The following is a 20,129-nucleotide window of genomic DNA, read 5'->3' on the forward strand; positions in this document are numbered from 1 at the left end:
TGTACTCCCCTGCCTATTCTGCCGATATGAATGTGTATTAGACAGATGTCTAACACTTCCATTGGTGGTGCCTCCGGACATAGACGTACTGCTGGACCCATTAAAGGCCCACGTATTGCAGTGTCCTCAGCATATTCCCATGTTGATGTCAGCATTCTTAGAGCCACCACAGGATACTTCAGCTCCTGTCGGAAGGGACAACAGCTCCGTAGCAAGCTCACAGGTGTCGAGTGCTTCCTCAGTAGGCTGCTGTGGGAACTGGAGAAAATCACCTTTGCTCCATTGACCTGATCTGAGAGGTGTTCCAGGGACCGTTGTCTGCAAAGGGAAGCAGCAGTGATGTTGCATCTCCCACACAGGGCACATAAACAGTTGGCTCTCTGTGTGCCTTTTTCCAAAACAACCCAAATTGGAATTCAACAACACTATTTCTGTGTTATTCTTTTCTTCCTCTCACTGTGCGCTATGACTTTCGGCTTGCTCAGTTAGTCTAAGAGTATATTGACAATTTAGAGGATTCATAGAGCTTTTTTACCTTTTGCATAGTTTTTTTAACACATACCATGTTGTTAGAAGTTTTTATGTTCATATTTTAGCAATGTCTTTTATACTTTTTTAACAAGCATATTTTAGCATTTGCTAATTTTGTCATCCAGTTGGAAGAGGAGTGGGCGTTATGAGCCCCAATGTACCCAAATATCGGCCTAGGTAGTTGCATGACCTTTTCTCTACATTTGTCCTACCTTGCTCTACATAACGGTTCTGGTGCTGACCAATTACCTAGTTATGTGCAGAATAAATGTCATGTGGTTTTCTTAGAACAGTAGTCTCCTTTATTATGCATGAGGATTCTTAGTATCACAGCATGATTACCATCTTTTGCATATTAACTCTGTACAATAGTCACCACTATCGTCAACCTTGGCCGACATGCCCACAGTACCATGACACATCTAGGTAGAAACCCTGAGAGTACCTTTTGGGTATATAAGTACCACATCTTCGCTGGGCAAACCAGAGGAGAAGTTTCCATGCTCACACAAGTCGCTGAAGTCCCTGCCCGCAGACACTCCAGGCCGCAGTGGTCTGAAATCCCTCGCCGGGTATCCAACACGAGACCAAGACGGGGTTCTTCATTCTCTCCCATCAGGTAATGGGGTTGGCTCTTTCCTAGAGGGTATTCTTGCCAATACACCGACATACATGCTAGGTACACTTGGGTACATTTAGTTAGAGTTTGCATCCTAGGAGTACCCATGATTTACTGCCATGTTTCTAAATGCCTGCATATTTTCACTGTTTTAGCACTACAGTATAATTCTACTTTCATTTATTTACTCTGTTGGTGCTTATAACCATATACATCTGTTTCTGTCTAATGGTTGCTGCAGCACACGTATTTTATACTAGGATGATGCTGGTTCAATAAATACTTATTGAAAACGTTCCCACCGTTTCATCTGTGTATCTCTGAGTCAAAGTGAGCATGAGTGACTGAGCGAAAAGTACTGTACTGTTTCTACAATCCCTGAGAGGTAAGGTTTGTCATGTTCGATAGTTGCCAGAAACTATTCGCGCCTCGGTAAGGTTGTGGGGCTTATAGTGGCACTGTGAGCTAGCTGGTCTACAGACTACCTTCGGGGTGTCTGGAATTAGTCTGGACGCCAATCCCTTAGTTTATGTTGTCTAAACGTGCAGATCCTATATAGATTTGTAGGAACTACACAACAGATTTACAAAGAAAGGCTGTAATATGAAATGTACTTGTGGTTCGAAGACGTTATTTCCATAGTTTGCACTTTAGTGCTTTAAAGTGAGGTGTTGAGGTTGATTCTACCAAGGTAAATATGTATTTACAAGACATGTACTAGATATGTGATATTTTTGCCAAAAAATAAATATAATGTACAGCGAGGCAAAAGATACTGTACTTTACATTATAATTGATTGAGTTCTGTCTTATTTCTATAAAGGATAGGAATGTCTAAACAATCTGTACATAACTTTTTATATGCATTGTTCAGGAGGCCATACTCACTGGTTCTTAGTCTTGATTATAAACCAGCTCTTTCAAAGAAGTAGTTCAAAATGCAATTAACACCAAAAAGAGTTTACATGTACAGCCGAGTCACTTGTATGCCGATTGAACACGTGCCAAATCCCATGGTGGAGGATCGTGTGCGATATCATTATAGAGCCAGTAAATTTTGAATAATTGATTTGTGATTAGTGAACTCTCAGAGACAGATTAGTCTAATTGGAACATTACCTGATACAATTATTTGATTGAAAAAAAGTACCTTGTTTACCGTGCTGTGGAATATGGAATTACAGGCTCACACACAAATTAGGAAAAAGGGAATCATTTATGAAGAAAGACTCTTCACACAGTACCGAGAAAAGCTATTAACAGAGTTAGTTTTAATTGTCGTTGGATTAAATTTTAATTAAGCCAAACCTGAAGTGTTTGAAAGACTGCTTATTTATCCTCCTTTACATATATTCCTCTCATGCTCAAATAAATAGTGGCTTCATGCTTTCCCTAATTATGGATCAGAATTCTAACACCAATTAAACACAAGATAATAAATTATATTTATCTGCTGCTCTCACAGTTTTGAATCTAAATTGAATATGACATTAGTAGTCTTTCTATTAGAAACGCTGATACCATGCATGACATCTAGTGTTGAAAACTGAGATGTATTACCGTTTTTTTGGGAAACGAGTACACAATAATCCTTTTAAAGCATATTGTTTTATTTTTAGTCAAGGTCAAGCAGTTCACATGACAGTTCAAGGTTAGTATTGTCTCAGCTCAATTCCAATATTCACGATCACCATTATTATGATTTATAGAGTTGGAGGCAGTGGCGGCTGGCATGGCACGCGGGTGGTGGGGCAGGCGCGCAGAAGGGAGAGAATGTAAAAAAAACAATTTAAAAACAAAAACTTACCTTGCCGCCAGGTCCCACTCTCTGCTCCAGCTCCACTCCATTGGACTCCGGGAACAGGAAGCACAGTTTGGGCTCCTCTGACCAATCACAACGGGGGCCTGGGCATGTTCTCCACGCAGGCTGTAATGCAGCCTGCGTGGAGAACAGACAAAGTGCACATAACTGGCCAGCCCCTGAGGGCCTGCCAAACAGTCATGTGCACTTTGGAGTGGGAAAACCACTTATCCTTTGAACTGCTCTGAGAGCAGAGAACAGCCCCCCCCCCCCAGCTGCCCGCAAGCAGCACAGAAACATAAAATGATAGTTTCCTTTATTTCCACTGCTTAAAAGCAGTGGGGCGACACTCGTCAACCATAGCAGATGAGAAGCTACTGGTTGTAGGTCATTTTCAATCACTGCGTTTACGCCCATCTATAAAAATAATCTTTTTTTTTTTAAATGAGGCTCCAACCTGAACGTATCAGTCATTTTGATTATAATGGCATATGTTTCTGATGTTGTAGCCAGTTATTTTGCCCTTGTCAGTTACATATATATGATCTGCTACATTAGTTATTTAATGCCAATTGTACTAGATGATATGAGTGTAGTTATTTACAATGCTTTTCAGTCGTCATTTTGGAAATAATAATGGTGGCTAGTAATAATAGTAGCTGCTATATTGAAACTGTGCCTGAATGAATAAAGCCATGTGGTTTAAACCTCACATAACAAAAAAGATGACACATTGTGGTATAAATGGCACTTTATTTCTTTGTTCACAATTTATATATGTTTTCTATGTATGTGTATTTTTATACTTGCTTGACAGGCCAAGTGTTAAACACTTCCCAACATATCCCATAACAATTATAAGAGTCCTCTGGTTCAAATGAATGTAGCTTATCAAGAGCCAATATTTTTTTTCCTGTATCCAAGAAGGTAACAATGCAAAACGATGCAAACAGATAAGGGGATTATTAGGTGGGCCTTCTGAAGAAGTACAATCAACAGACCTGTACAGAATGTGCCACCTAGTATGGATTTCACACAGCTAAACAGTCTTAGGCTATGCCATCAAAAACAGAAATCCTCCTTCGGAAGAAGGTAGAGGCACAATCAATTTGGTGAGTGTTGGACTTTCACAGATTAATGAATGATGTCCAACATCCTCTGCGTTTAACAAAAAAAACACATAAGACTTAAGGGCTTATTACGATGTTGGGCGGAAAGCAGGCCTGGGTGTAGTTCACGGAGTTTTGCTATGTGGAACTCCGCTTAGTGACAAAACAACTCCGCGGAGTTCCGCAAGTGGCGTAGTGCAGAGCAAACTGCCATTTGTGCTAATCTTCCTGCCTTTTGGGTAGAAATTCTTCCCAAAGGGCAGCTCGCACTCGGCAACTTACTGTTCACAAGTACGAGCACAAAAAAAACTCTGCTGCACTATGTGGAGCTGAGTTTTCTGCACTCTGCGAGCCCCACATAGCGCGGAGTGCAGAAAACTCGACAAACTCCACAAATGGAGTGGAGTTCACTGCCCAGGCATAGGGGAAAGCCTCTGCCCAACACACACTCGGAATTGGGACCGACCAACTTGTGGTCGACGGTTCAGACCTCCGGATTACGATGAGACTGAACACTGTTCAGTCGGGGTCCCATTGTTCCCTATGGGAGCTTGTGTTACATCTGACAACATGCCATAACACAGGCTCCTATGGGGAAATGGGGTGTTTGCGGTAAACACTGCACCCCATCAACCATAGGCCACAGGGCCAAGGGGGCCCTGCCAGGGGCCCCCACAGTCACTTTCTGACAGCCAGTTTGTGTCGGACAGACCGACGCAGAAAGGTTGTTGAAAAACAACATTGTGATCCCGTGGGCGGAAACCCTGTCCAGAGGGTGTACGATGCGGTTCCTACAGACACGGATATTCCACGAGTCACTTGTAACCAATTCGGAACAACCGGCTGGTGTACGCTCCAACCGCAAAAATTGTAACCGGGCGGGTAGAATGTAAACCAACCGAGCCGGTCGTAAGGGCTCCGATGTGGTCAAGGAGATTCCGACTCTCAGAAGAAGGCTTTCCGCCCAACATCGTAATCAACCCCTCATTGTTTGAGGATGTGATATACAGCAGCTTAGTTAGAATGAAGAACACACCGTTGGAGCTGACTAGTGTCCTAATGATATTTCAAAAATATGCTGTTGGCTACATTACTGTTCATTTAATAGTAGAATGCATGAGGAGGGCTTGACCACGATGAGAGGCTGCAACCATGCAATGGGACTCCAGTCTGCCATTGTATAGCAACACCAGGAGGACCATGGGGAGCTGATGATGGTTTAGGTTCTCCTGTACCACCTCCGAAGCAGAGAGCACAAAAGGATGCTTTGAGTACTCCTTCCATGTGTGCTAATGCACTCACACCTTCACATGCCAGCAGCATTTACCACATTCAGCTGCCCAATGTAGACTTCTACCTGTCCCCTGTATTGCGGCACCCACTTTTCTACTCTGTTTAGTCTTCCTCCCAATCACCACAGATTCTCATACCACTGATGCACCATGCAAATCAGAGGCTTTCCTGCTTGCCCGAAGATGCTTTCTCTTGGCAGAACTTAGTTATGCTGCAAACAGCTTCAGCTGACTTACACATTGTCTCAGATCATTAGTACATATTAAGTTATCAGGTGGCACTCATCTGCAAAGCGTCCAGTGCTAATGAACATGCAACACCCAGTTCCATTGCAACAACCTTGGTATGGGGTATGCCACGTTTTTACTGAGTTTTCTTTGGTGACCATTTTGAGTGAGGATTGGTGATGCTACAAATCTACCTAGAGTGGTAATTTGCCTAACATTGTTTGTCATCGATGAATTAAATCCTTGGCCTGCTATAATCTTCCAGCCCTGCTGACTCACTCTTGGGGACCTGAAACACTTACTTACACCTACAAATATCGGGGCTAAACAATATTATGAGCCGACAGGTCATGGATGCCCAAAAAAGTATCTTATTCCACTGCTGTGCTGATTGATTGTGGAGCCCTGCCACTAGTCATCGATCATCTTCATTGAGAGCTGTTGGCCATACATTTTTAATTTATTTGGCACATTCATCCAATATTTCGTTTACACATTCCAGGAGACACACTTTTTCTTGTGTACACTGTCATAGTGATTACCATTCTCATTCTTCTTCTGCGATACCTTGAAGTGTTTAATTTATATCCATTGCAGGTGAGGTCAACTGAAAGTGCACCTGCTCAGGATCCTGATTGGCCACATACATCTTGAGGCAAGTCTAAGAGGCATCTGCTTTTCTTAGAAGTGCTCATTGGTATGCAGAAATCTTGGTCCCTGCCCAGTGTAGTCATAGATATTCTGAAGTCACTAATGAAAAGATATCTCTATGAAATTCCTAACAGCAACACTTAAACATGAAACATCAGAGGTGAAAATCTGTGATAAGAAAACTTGTCAGTAAACAATTGACAGAGCTTTGCACCACAAACATTTTTGTTGCATGCAGAAACATGCAGTAGAAGGTCCAATATTTCAGCATCCCTGAGAAGCTTAAAGGTGCCCACATGAGAGATGTCCTTCCCAAATTCCTGCCAGCACCACTGCATCTTACCATTTCTCCACCTTTGCAATTCCAAGAGGGTACCCCATCCCATATCATTCTGGGACCATGTGTGAGGAATTGGGTTGTTGGTTGACTGGTGTGTGATCACTGGTCAAGCAACAGCCACAACCCCTAGCAGGGTGAACAACAAAAATTCATTAACGTGACCTGTGCTTAACCCTATGTAGCTTGGCACGAAAAACATTCAGGCTTAACTTAGAAGCAATGTGTAAAGTATTTATAAGGCAAACAAACAGTAATAAAGTGAAAACATAACACAAGAATAATCCCAAGCCAATTTAGTAAAATAGAGTAAATTTAAATAAATTACTTGAAACCAAAATGACAAAAATTAAATCAGTAGAACCAGAGTTAAGAATTTTTAAAGTTGAAAGTTCAAAATAGCGCCTAAAAAATCAAAGCACCAAGTGTTTGCATAGTCATGCGCGACCTGGTCAAAGTTGAAAGTTAAGGTCAACCACAATAGAATGTGGCTCTGATACAAGTAGTGGATTGTGCCCAGTTAGCGCTTACCTTTGGACTTTGAAAGATTTGTGTAAAAAAATGTTTAATAAGGTAAAATTCAGAATAGTAAGGCTGTGGGTTTTCTCGGAGGAGGGAACGTCATTGTCGGATACCCTTGGGTCGAAGTCATGGTTAAGATTTTGACTTTTGGACTTAATCACAGAAATGGAAGGTAAAACTCCAGTAGAACGAAGCAGAGGGCTGTAGATGAAGAACGTTCCATGAGGTCAGATGGTCCTCTGAGGAAGTGCTGTTGGAACAGATTTGCTGATGTGAAGAAGCACTTAGCGGGAGAAGCCGCAAATTCAATTTGACTGCACCTTAGGCGGATAAGGGAGCAGGTTGGAGCCAGTCAGATCCTGGTTCTCAGGACACTCAGTTTTGCAAATTGGCCATCAGGGCAACTTTAGCACTACATCTAATGGTCCTGGACTAGTGAAACGCCTCTTGGGGGTTCAGGACTTACCCAGGCTGGGTCAAGGTGCGGGCTCATGGTGGTAGAAGCCTTTTAGGTCCCTATGGCTCTGAACAGGAGGCCACCAAACTAGCCCTTAGAATTACTCCTGGTAGTCCTGGGTGCAGAGGAAGATACAGGGCTCAACAGCAGGGTTGGCCTATTAGTGTTCAAGGCAGGATTCAGGGAGCAAAAGCAGTCCTTCCAGGTACAACAGCAGTGTGACCGAGTTCTCAAAAGTTTACAGCAGCCGGCAGTCCCCTTGTTACACATGCACTCCCGGCTACAGGTCAGAGGACATAGAAAGTATCAGCAGCAGTACCGGCGGTAGCGTGAATGAGGCCGTGGCGCTGTTCAAGGTCTTGCTAGGCTGGTGGACTACGTGGGAGACTGGGGAACTGCATTTCCCATGAGCCCTGGTGCATCACCATTACGTGCAGGAAGGAGGCGGAAATGGTATTTCTCCTGCAGTAGCGGTAAATGTGGGGAAGACTATTCGAGCAGTGTGGTCGAGGTTTTCATTTTGCTGTCTCCGTAGCAGTTTCCGAAATGGTATCGGATAAGGGTGTGTTTCACATCAAATCTAGCTGCATTCAGTATTCCGATGTGCTGTAGTCTGTGTTGTTCTTTCAAGAACAAGTTCCAGGTCAAGTGGGTTGATTTCCGATTTACTACCTGACTTTCCTTTACCAGGTTACAAGTGGGATCCTGCAGAGGTTGCAGTAATTCTAATATTCATGCCTTTCTGTTTTTGATGATCCGTGGGCATTTCTACCGCTCCAATCCTTTTCAGTATGACAATTGATGTACGAAACAATGGTGGAGTATTCAAAAATACTGTTGAAGTGGTATTCTTATTTGGTTTTCAATTGAGGTAATGAACAGTTTAAAAATTCGGATGCATATCTCTTGGCAATGGAGATTGAAGAGGTCTATGACACCAATAGACTTCAATGACTTTTGTGCAATATTCTCTTGGGAAAAAAGGATCTTTGCTTATATGGGCGGATCATTAAATATGGAACATACTACTCATTCATGTGTACTGTTGTATTCCTAAGAGGGATGGTTAGTCCTGAGAGTAAGGTTCATAACCCTGTGATGTGGGACACATGATACTGTTAGGTGGGTATGATAACCAGAAAGTTCATACAAAAAGAATAGCATGTAGGAAAGTATTACCTCTAATATATACCTCCTTACCTCATCTCAGATATTTCCTTATCTTCCTACTTTCCTTCACCCTAGATATATCATTATACACCATTTTAAAGAGATGCATATAAAAATACCTGAAGTTCTAGGTGGTATTATTTTTTCTTTACAGGTATGATATATAACAATTATAGCTTTATTTGCCAAAAAAGTTCTACAGTCAGTGATAGCCATCTTGTCTTTTCTTCCAGGTCTCCCTCCCTACTGTACCTTCCCTATCCTTCCCTAGCTTGATCACCTTAATCTTCCGTGCTTTTATACAATCCGGAATTGAGGCAGTCGAGAGGTGGACCTAATGAGCATCAAACCAACTCTGAGGATACATTGTTCATTTGAACTCTAACACCTCTAAGAGTCATTCCACAGTTCCAGTATGAACATAGGAGTGGGTCTGTAGGTCCTATGTTTATACCCTGTTGCCCTTCTTATGGAAGGTGGGAGAAGTTTCTGGAAAGGTTCTTTGAAGTGAATGGAATTTCCTTCCTCCAATGCCTTGGCTCCAATCTGGCTACAGTGATAATACAGGGTTTTTTGGCCCTATGTGTGAAGGCAGAGCACAGGCTATTCAGGTATAAGTGGGACTGTTCTTAGCTCACCTGCCCCATCCTGCCGGTTGATGGCCCATTGAGGCACACCTAGTCCCCTATTGTGTGACTGTCTTGAAGGAATTCAGAAAGTCGGTCAGTTACACCCAGTCAAGTAAACCAAGAGAGGCTACAGGCACAAAGGTATGAGGGCAGGAAATTGCTAACTTTCTAAAAGTAACAGTAAAAAACGACAGGAGGGTACCAATAGAGAAAGTTGAGAACTGGGTGATTAGTGTTTATAGAGTATAACAATGTCTCAACAGGTTATATTCACAGATAGTTATATAAAACATGCAAAATTATTGCAAAAAGTAGGAGATGAGAAGACATTAATGATTGTTTGACCAATGCGAGGAGCTTTCTATATTCAGAAAAATTAGAAAGCAGTATCAGCACTATTTATTGAATATACGTGTAACCCATAAATTCTTGTGCATTTATGTGTGTGTGCAAAAAAGGTGAATGGTGCAAGTGACAAGTGAATCAGCTAAAACATCCCAAGAGAAACAATCATGTTGATAGTTACAAAAACTTCAAGGGTTCAAAGCAATTTGTTACAAAAAATTGAAAGAGGATCAGGGAACATGGCAGCTGGATGTTGAAGCAGCTGCAGGTGCCCTGGGGGCTAATCGTGCCGAGGCGCGGCTTCTGATCCTGCTTTCTAGCTGAACTTACAAGGCACAACTTGGAGATAACAGAGGCTCCAGCTGCCAGGGATGGACCTGCTTTCTGGAAGGACCCGAAATGTGGTGCAGGCCATCCCTGCTGTGCTGAGGAGTGTGGTTCCAGGTTCACCCTGGGAGGAGGCAGCCAGGGAACTACGATTCTGCAGGTTGGCTGACCGGTGGTAGAGGCAGCACAAGTCAGGCTGCAGGTTGGAGCTCCCCCCAGTCCCCAGGGTTGGAGAGTAGTGGTCGGTCATACTCATTGGGGGACTTGCGGTGGGGAGAGTGGAAGAGCGATACAGAGAAAAAGCGGGTAAGAAATCTCCAGCTCCAGCTTATGGAGAAAGGTGCCTCAGTTGATGGTAAGGACGGGGACAAGCCCACAAGATCTCCACTACCCACTAGGAATATCAGGGCTGGTAAGGTGGGACAGGTGCCGGACTTCTCCAGTGACCCCTTTAGGCATTCTAAAAGATGTTAAGGAAGTAGGGAAGGGTAAGCAAGGTTGACACAGTGGGGGGGGGGTGACCTGTGTTTTGCAAAACAGAAAAAACGGTAAATCAACCTACTAATAACTCAGCAGAGAAAGGTAAAAAGCTAATAACTCAGCAGATTGAATTGACACATTCACTCAAATCATTTTTGCTAGTTTTACTTGACCTGCAAAGAGGAGAGAGTACTGAAAGGGTAATCTTAATGTAGAGTTCTAAAATGGAGGCCCTCCCGGTGGCCCTTAAAATCATTGAGGCTATTACTGCAGGAACATCTCCCCAAACAGCATTTAATGAGAGCGAAACAATTATGGGACAGGTCCAAATTAATGCAGGAAGAGGTTTGAAGCATTGGCAGTAGGAGAAGTCCCGGAGAGTGCGGAGGACCCACTTATAAGGAGTAAAGGAAATGGTAAATGCGCAGAGGCGCCCAAGGAAATCGCAGAAGAATAACTGGCAAGCATCCTATTAGGTTTAAAAAAAAGAGATTAAGAGTCGCTTTCAAGTTTCTGAGGCCAATTAGGTTGACATTTAATCCTCATGCTTTGAGCTAGTGAAATAAACTGAATTAGGTTGCCTCCCGTTCTAAAGCACTGGAAGAGGAAGTCGGATCTATCAGGCAAGATGTGGCAAAAAATGCCACTGAGATTACCATGCTGATTCAACAAAACCAAACGCTAAGGATGGACTTTCAGATAGTGGAGAACCATTTTCGCAGGAACAATTTAAGATTTCTTAATATTCCACAGGCAGAGAAAGGCACAGACATAAAGTTCTTCATAATTGGCCTCTTGTGAGATACAGTTCTAAAGGACAGGAAGGACATTAATCTAGAACAGGAATCCAGAGAGTACACAGGAATCCTGTGGTACTTTGAAATTTGGGACCGCGTAGGAGGCAGGGCCCTACCCCTGTCTATTCCGGTATTAGCGAACCGCAAATGGCCAATACGGTATGTACAAGTACTTTGCATAACATTTCATTGATAAATATACTATGTATACGATGTTATGCATTGGCTCCGTGGGTTCCATCTTGGAGCGGTGGCCATGTTATAGTTGCCCTCACATAGGCTACACTTTAAGAACAAATACAGGCCTCTAGAACACATGCGCCTTCCTTTGACTTCTCTGTGACCTGTGCGAATTGGCTCCACCGCTCCCCCAGGTCAGTCCGGTCTCACGAGCTCCTCGTCCTCTGGCCACCTGTGATTAGCATCAGGGCTTGACACACCATAAAGCCTTTTCATCCTACACGAGCCTCCAGCTAATCTCTTTCACACCTGACTGTTCCTGCTTTATGGCTTGTTTTCCAAACAGGAGATGCTCATGTTTATTGGGGCCTATCGATATCTGATGTGGGATCTGAGCCTTGCTGGGTAAATAATTGCGGGCTGGCTGAACTGAAATGTGGGATTGTAATCATAACTCTGCTTGTTCTTTGAAGTAAAATATGTGAATGACCAACTGCAAGAGAAGGGCGGTGTTGCCCAGAGCGTAATATTCTGTATAAAAGAGAAGACTGGTTTTTGTTCTGGAGACTGCCTCATTCAGTTGCTAAGGCTTCTGTGCGACGTAGTCTCACTCATTTGAGTTTAATAAAGATGTCTTTTCATATTTCAGCTTCTTTGCCAAGTTCTTTGTTATATTACCATGAGAGTGGAATTTTCAAATACCACAACAGGAAGTACTCAAAGTCATAGGGTGCTACCCCTGGCACCTCTGGGGTCTCAAAAATCAGAGTACTTCAATCCTTTCAGGCGCAATCCTCAATGGACTACACCAAGGAAGATTTTGGTGAATTTCCTCTCCTATACGGTTAAGGAGGCAATCCTAAGTGGGGCTGTAAGAGATGGTCCTTATACAGTAAAGGGGTTCTCTGTCACAATAATATCGGATATATGTAAAGCAACAGAACCGAGGCAATGGGAGTTAGTTAACAGGATGGAGGACCTGTGGAAGTTGGGGGCAAAAGTGTAATTGAAATTTCCTGCAATGCTCCATATAATGTGGAATCATCAAATGTATAATTATCGGGCAGTTGAAGGTGTGGATGTACTAATAGACTCAATAAGAATAAAATAATAATAAGAGAATGATTCTGAACTTGTTGAGTTGGGAGGCAGGATAACGAAATTTAGATGTGCAATAGCGCTGCAAAACTTGTTGTTTAGAGTTTCGCTCTGTACCGCTCCAGATGGCAGCTCATAAGGCACATGTTTGGAGGACAAGTCTGGTGCACGCAGCCACAGTACTTCCAGCTCCAATAGCGTATATTAGAATTGCTGCTGGTAAAACCATCATTATTGGATCTTGGGATCAAGCTGGCAGTCTGCTGCGAGGTGACCTACTGCCTGTGCGAGCCTCTGCCTGTCGGTGCCCCCTTGATGCTCTCGCCTTCAGCCACACCACCGAACTCCACTGGACCGCCCACTGCTGCCTCACTTCACCTTCAAGAAACCCACCACGCACCACCACCTGCTACGGATCCCCCACTGCAGCTGGAACAAGGTCACGGAAGGCCAGCTTATCACCGCCCTTGCCCGAGACCCACCGACAAACACCACCAACACCGACACAGCCGCCAGCAATTTCAGGCAATGGATTGACGACTGCGCCAACACTATCGCCCAATCAAAAAATCCTCAAACAGAAAGGCCAGCTGGTTCAGCACCGACCTCCACAAATCCCAGCGGTCTTGCCGAAGACTCGAGAAAAAGTGGCGCCACGAAAAGACGCCGGACAACCATGAAGAACGCCAGCCGCAAGCACCACCAACTCCTTTGTTCTGCGCAGTTTTATGAATGAAGATATGCAGAACGATTTTGTTTGGTGTTCTGCTAGCCCAAGCTAGTGAATTGAGCGTATTCACTACTTCTTGGAGATACATCAGTCTGTTGGGCTGTTTATGCAGCCTTTTGGAACACTATTGAGAAGCGTTTCTTGTAAATATGACTTACAACTAGTATTTGCAAATGGTTTGGTTCAAGTATAGTCTGTGAGCTGTTCTTTCTTTCTGTCATGCGTATTGATTTGTAAGTCAACTGTGTGTTTAAATGTCTATGTGGTTTTCTCATTAGTGCAACTTCTGTAAGTAAATTGCGACGGCGCTATTTATGAAAAATGGCTAAAGCACGCTGTATTGTCTGTTTGACCCCCTTTTCGTTTATGTCTGAAATGAGCTCAATATGTGTTTGTGGGTCTTTTGATGTTTTCAGTCTGTTAAGTAAAATGTTGGTTAATTAATATCAAGTAGAAACTTAGGAAAAAATGCAGAAATGAACGGTGTGATGTGCTAAAATAGCTATATGTTGCTCTTTAATTTATAGAATGAGCAATTGTGCACATATACAAAATTGCCGTTAAATGCTTAAAGGATATAATTAGAAACACATTCAATAGATATAAATAAGGCCCCAAAAACGAAATTGTCTATTTTTGCAAAAGTAACTAAATTTACAGCATTTTCCTTAGATGCATTGTATTAGATGTTCACAGGCAAACTTTTCAGCTGCAGTATATTTGAGAGAATGTTCATCCAGCCAGCACCTTCCCAGTTAAACACGGGTGGAATTTTACATAACTGTCCTTTTAAATGAAAGTGGCGCAAAAATGTGACGCGTTTCAAATTGGGCTTATGTGCTTAGGCTTGTGAGTTAAATGTGTCCAAAATGATAGTCAAGGGATGCAGCTTGTTTTTTTATACATGGAATTATCACAAAAACGAATAATTGGGATTTTTGTTTTTTTAAAGAAAATTATTAATCATGAAAAAATTATTTAAAAAAATAAGTGCTTTTCAAAATCGTTTTTTGATATTTATAAAGCTTAATACTCATACTATGACCTCCTAGCATTACAATTTGATTTGAGTTGTGTTGCATCACTAAAATGGCAAGCATTCGTGTGTACAATTTTCCCTTTGCGCAGGCGCAAATAAGCTCATTTTTATAAAGTATAAGTTATTATTTCCAATGCCTGACTCATGGGTTATGTAATGGACATTCTGGTAATGCATATTATGCAAGAAAATTGTAGGATACTCATTTTTTAATGCCTAAAATATCAAAGTCGAATTTGGGTAAAAGCGCTGTTTAAACTGCATTTTCTTTCATTCAGAGTACTTTTTAAAGTGTCTCAGGCTTCAGTAAATACATACATTTAGGTTTGATATATATTTACAGGTTGTGCCTTCTTATGATTCAATGAGTTAATATGCCAGTACAACGGCTTGTTTTAATATCAGGGTTGAAGGTTCTAACTTCAGCTGGGCCTACTGAGAAGTTCATTAATTTAAAGTTGATGAAATGTGTACCATTGCATAGGATTGCAACAAGCATTTGTTCTAAAAACTGGTATGTGTGTTATTAAGTTTTGTGAATTATTCACAGTACATGTAGTTTAATAATCTGGGAATAGGGATAATTTTTTTAGCGCCTAAAAAGGAGAAATTATTTTTCAAAATAGAGTGAATTATTGCAAGTTAGGAGGAATTAGGAAGGCCTTCTGGCTTTGACAAATTCAGAGTGGCAGAAGCTGGGGGCTGGGAGAGCTGCAGAGGCTGGCTCGGTCACGCTGCTGAGATGCTATCTTTAGTGTAAACAATGGAGTAGGCTGCCATGTTGACATTTATGACCTTTTAAATTAGGGCCTTGCCTCTGTGGAATGCAGAATGACCTTGCTACACGGGCCTCTAAAGCTGGGGTTTCTGGTTTCTCCATAACAACATCACTAAAACTAAAGAACTTAATTCCAAAGGGAAAATATAGAAAAGGGGTTTTCTTTGAAAGCCCAAACATCATGTTAAATGCTTTGCAGAACTGATACATTTGTGTTATTTAACAGAAAACGAAGTGTTGCATTAACTCTTAGGCAGAAAACAAGATGCAGCCTTTTTCTAAAAAAATTTTTTACGGCTACATGCCTACGTGAGAACGCATTGCCAATTAAGACTTCTTTTTCACAGTGGAAATTGTAGGTGCCAAATTAATATGGAGTGTCATGTAACGATTTTTACTTTCAGAAAGGTAAAACTACGGTGGCTTGATGTTGCAAGGACTGACAAGAGGGTAACAGTTAAGTAATGGAAATTTATTTTTGTGTATTTGGTCCTATCATGAATTGTTCTTGCTGGTCCTGTACGTTAGAAGAGAAACAGTAAAGTTATATTTGACAGCAGATTTCCATTGCCTGGTGATCTGCTGTCAAAAGGAGGGTAAGGATTTTAAACCTGACAAATTAAACAGGCCCAAATATTGGGTTTTGGGCTGCAGTTTTACAGTGCATAAAGTACATGACATGGTGTTTGTGTGTCACCGCTTACTCACATATGCTATTGAAATTTGTCTATGCTTTTTGTGCTTGATATACAGCAAGTATATCTGATGGCTTGACGTTTTGTGCGTTTTTTATTTTTTTTTGCATGTTTTCGTTGTTTTTGTTGCTGCTTTTGATACTATTACAAGTTTACCTGTGTTGTGAGGGGATGGTCATGACGATGCCCATCGCTACGCAACAGTTGGTTGAACTTGTTCTGGTTACTAAATTCCACAGCTAATGATATTTCATGCTGTGAACATGAGAGACAACACTTTACCAGTGCATGTCTATTTGGCTATAATTGTATTGAAGGGAAATAAAAGAGATATACAGGATCAAAGTGTGTCACCTGTAGTTAGTCACGTTACTGCCCCTTCCCTTGAAGGAACAGGCAGCCTTACATTTATGTATCCTTGATTGGACCTAAGGATGAAATTATAGATCTGTGACTCAAGGTGGCCTAATTTCTATATTACATTAGTTAATGATGTTCTGTTTCCTAAGTAGCATATGGCTCTTGCTCCTTAAAAGAAAAACCAGGTTTTCATATTTTTCCCTGAAGAAGGAACTGGAACATTACCTAGGGTTACCGTATATGGTGTAGTCGCCAGCGGTAGAGTTAAAATTTGTGTAACTTTGGCCTTTTGTGTATCATCTGTACTCTTGATGTTGTGTCACATGCCTGACTATCATCCAAATAATTTTTGTTCTTCCTATAGATTTTTTTTTCTTTTGTTGCTTCTCCCCTGACCAATGTCGCATTATGCTTAGTTATTGGGGATTTTAGTTGTGTCCTAGTTCCAATTCCCTTTTCCGTATTCCTTTCACCAGTCAGCCCATTTATTATTGTAGGTGTATTGTTCAGGTACACACTTCCAGACTACAGTGATGTACCAGGGACCCCCATATTATGTATAATTCCCTTTTGTATGACCAGACTGGTTTTCAAGAACTTTCCTTAGGCCTGCTTCAATGTTTTCCAGCCTGACTGTCAGAGTAGCGATAGACTGGTTAACTGACTCAATATTATAGTAAGACAAGTTTTCCATCTCAAAAGGAGATATCTTACGTTTACTTTTTGAACATGACAAATTTTCAATGTCTATTTTTAATGTGGTTTTTACCCTTTTGTTCCTGCTGCTTTAATTTTTGGTGGGATCAGATGTGTTCTAATCATGCAAAGATCAGGACCCTCTAGTTCTTGTCTTTTGTTTGCATATTTGACTATTAGCCTGTGTATTGCATATTGCACCTGATGTGAAAGTTTTCTACATGCCCATGATAATCTGTACCATGTGATTTCTCTATTGAGATGTTCTAGATAAGGAATTTAGGAACACCTAGATGTAATGTGTTTGCCCCATTACACAATGCCACCATATGTGAAGACATCCATGTAGATAGAATTCTCGTGTAGTTATCTACCCTTAGATGATGGAGGCTCTCACACGGAAACCCAATTGAAAAGATTAGAGACGCTGTTTTACCTACTGCCTTTATATTTGTATTGCTTTTTGAGAATGACAGTGTATTCTAGACCAAAATTGTCCCATGGCGTGTGGCCACTCCTTTGAAAGACCGCAGGCCACCTGTTTGCAATCCCCTTGTTATACAATGAACTGTTTAAAGCATCGCACTTACTTCATCAGAAGGCGTTCAACATCAGAAAAGAAGGAGGAGCTGGTTTTGCCACAGAACCAGAATTTCAGTGCACAAGAGCGCCTGTCATGTGCTGGTAACCTCTGACAGTGTGCAGTCCCTTGAGCCCCTTGGCCTGAGTTTTTTGCCACACACACCCCTCTTTTTCCTTTGCTCCAATGGAAGTGCAGTGCACCGGCGGATCCAAGATTGACAAAAGGCACTAATTCTAGGGCCCATGAAAGAACAGCCCGAGCGTCCTCTGACACTGAATGATGAGTGTCGGAGCCTGAGAATGGTCCCGGGTCTGCACGAGAGGACCTATGCCCTTGATCAATGGAGAGCACACTACCTGTAGTGCCTGCCGCAAAGGAAAGATACTGGCGCACTGCCTTGAGACATTGAGACTCTCGAGTGAGCTGTGGGTGTTTGCCAGGAGGGCACTCCAACTAAGCAGTACTTTTCTCATATAAGGCTTGAATGAAGAGGCCCATGCAAAAGAAAACAACAGATGAAGATTTGATGGACAATAGAAGCCTGCCAGAGAGGCTTTTTGAACGGACTCTGGGCATAGGTAGTTTCACAAGAGGTTTCCGTGTGATTGTATAGAGTAGGTGTTAAGGAGACAGATTGTTTTGCTGGCATTGTTTTAAAGTACTATTCTGTTTAGTAAAAACAGAATGAAGTCCATTTTCTGTGGAAAGAGTACCCCCTTTTTCACCTCAGAGCATTGATGAGGGTCACCACTGTTTCACCTGAACATACAAAACAAATCACTGAATTGCATAGGAGCCCTAAAAATGTTACTAGATAGTTTTAGGATTTGCTTTCTCCCGTTGTCTATATATTCTTAATAACGTGTTTTCTAGTATCTTTTTTAAACATGACGTTGTCATTTATGGGTGGGATTGTTTTTCTCTACCCAATTGACTTCTGCACCCGCTTTCCAACCTATGTCTTTTCCCACTACTGTTTCTTTGCACTCTTTTCACCCTTTTCCTGAACATGAGCAGGTTAGAAGATCAGAATTCGTAAGCAATTCTTTTGTACAGCTTCTGCATAAACACTAGTTAGTAATGACCATCACTAATTATTGGGTGTGTGATCTTATGCCGCCTACTACAGACAGAGGTATTCCTTATTTTGTCCTGCCATATGTGGCCTTTGTGCTACTACATGTGTAAGGAGACGTGTCCCGTGAGAGTCGCTAAGTAATAGGATGATGCTACAGCAACATCTCCATGACTTCATGTCTGTAGACCTGGACTCGGATTGATATGAGTATAGTTATTGCCTATGTAAGGGCAAAAGGAGGGTCTGTGGTACTTTGAAATTTGGGACCGCGTAGGAGGCAGGGCCCTACCCCTGTCTATTCCGGTATTAGTGAACCGCAAATGGCCAATACGGTATGTACAAGTACTTTGCATAACATTTCATTGATAAATATACTATGTATACGATATTATGCATTGGCACCGTGGGTTCCATCTTGGAGCGGTGGCCATCTTATAGTTGCCCTCACATAGGCTACACTTTAAGAACAAATACAGGCCTCTAGAACACATGCGCCTTCCTTTGACTTCTCTGTGACCTGTGCGAATTGGCTCCACCGCTCCCCCAGGTCAGTCCGGTCTCATGAGCTCCTCGTCCTCTGGCCACCTGTGATTAGCATCAGGGCTTGACACACCATAAAGCCTTTTCATCCTACACGAGCCTCCAGCTAATCTCTTTCACACCTGACTGTTCCTGCTTTATGGCTTGTTTTCCAAACAGGAGATGCTCATGTTTGATCTGAGCCTTGCTGGGTAAATAATTGCGGGCTGGCTGAACTGAAATGTGGGATTGTAATCATGACTATGATTGTTCTTTGAAGTAAAATATGTGAATGACCAACTGCAAGAGAAGGGCGGTGTTGCCCAGAGCGTAATATTCTGTATAAAAGAGAAGACTGGTTTTTGTTCTGGAGACTGCCTCATTCAGTTGCTAAGGCTTCTGTGCGACGTAGTCTCACTCATTTGAGTTTAATAAAGATGTCTTTTCATATTTCAGCTTCTTTGCCAAGTTCTTTGTTATATTACCATGAGAGTGGAATTTTCAAATACCACAACAGGAAGTACTCGAAGTCATAGGGTGCTACCCCTGGCACCTCTGGGGTCTCAAAAATCAGAGTACTTCAATCCTTTCAGGCGCAATCCTCAATGGACTACACCAAGGAAGATTTTGGTGAATTTCCTCTCCTATACGGTTAAGGAGGCAATCCTAAGTGGGGCTGTAAGAGATGGTCCTTATACAGTAAAGGGGTTCTCTGTAGGGGTGGGCGGAATTTGCGGAATTAACCTTCGCAAATTATCGCGAGAATGTTTAAAATTATCGCAAACAAGCAGAAATATCGCGAAGATGCGGAAGTTTTTTTCCGGCATGTTCGCGCGATTTTCTGCATGGTTGCGGGTCGCCAACTTACCCATGTGGCTGCTTGCGGGCGCGGCCATCTTGTTTTGAGTTGTTCTCGCGGTGCATGATCGCGAGAAGAAAGACGTGATCGCGCGACGCATGACGTCACTGCGGGCGCGAACTGTCGCGAGACAGCGCAAATGGCTAAAAACAATACAACATCTCATGGAGAACGCGACCGGATCAAGAAAACTTGTCGGCGAACGCAGGGATTCAGGTA

Source organism: Triturus cristatus, chromosome 2_1 (genome assembly GCF_964204655.1).
Source record: "Triturus cristatus chromosome 2_1, aTriCri1.1, whole genome shotgun sequence".
Classification (NCBI taxonomy): Eukaryota; Metazoa; Chordata; class Amphibia; order Caudata; family Salamandridae; genus Triturus; species Triturus cristatus.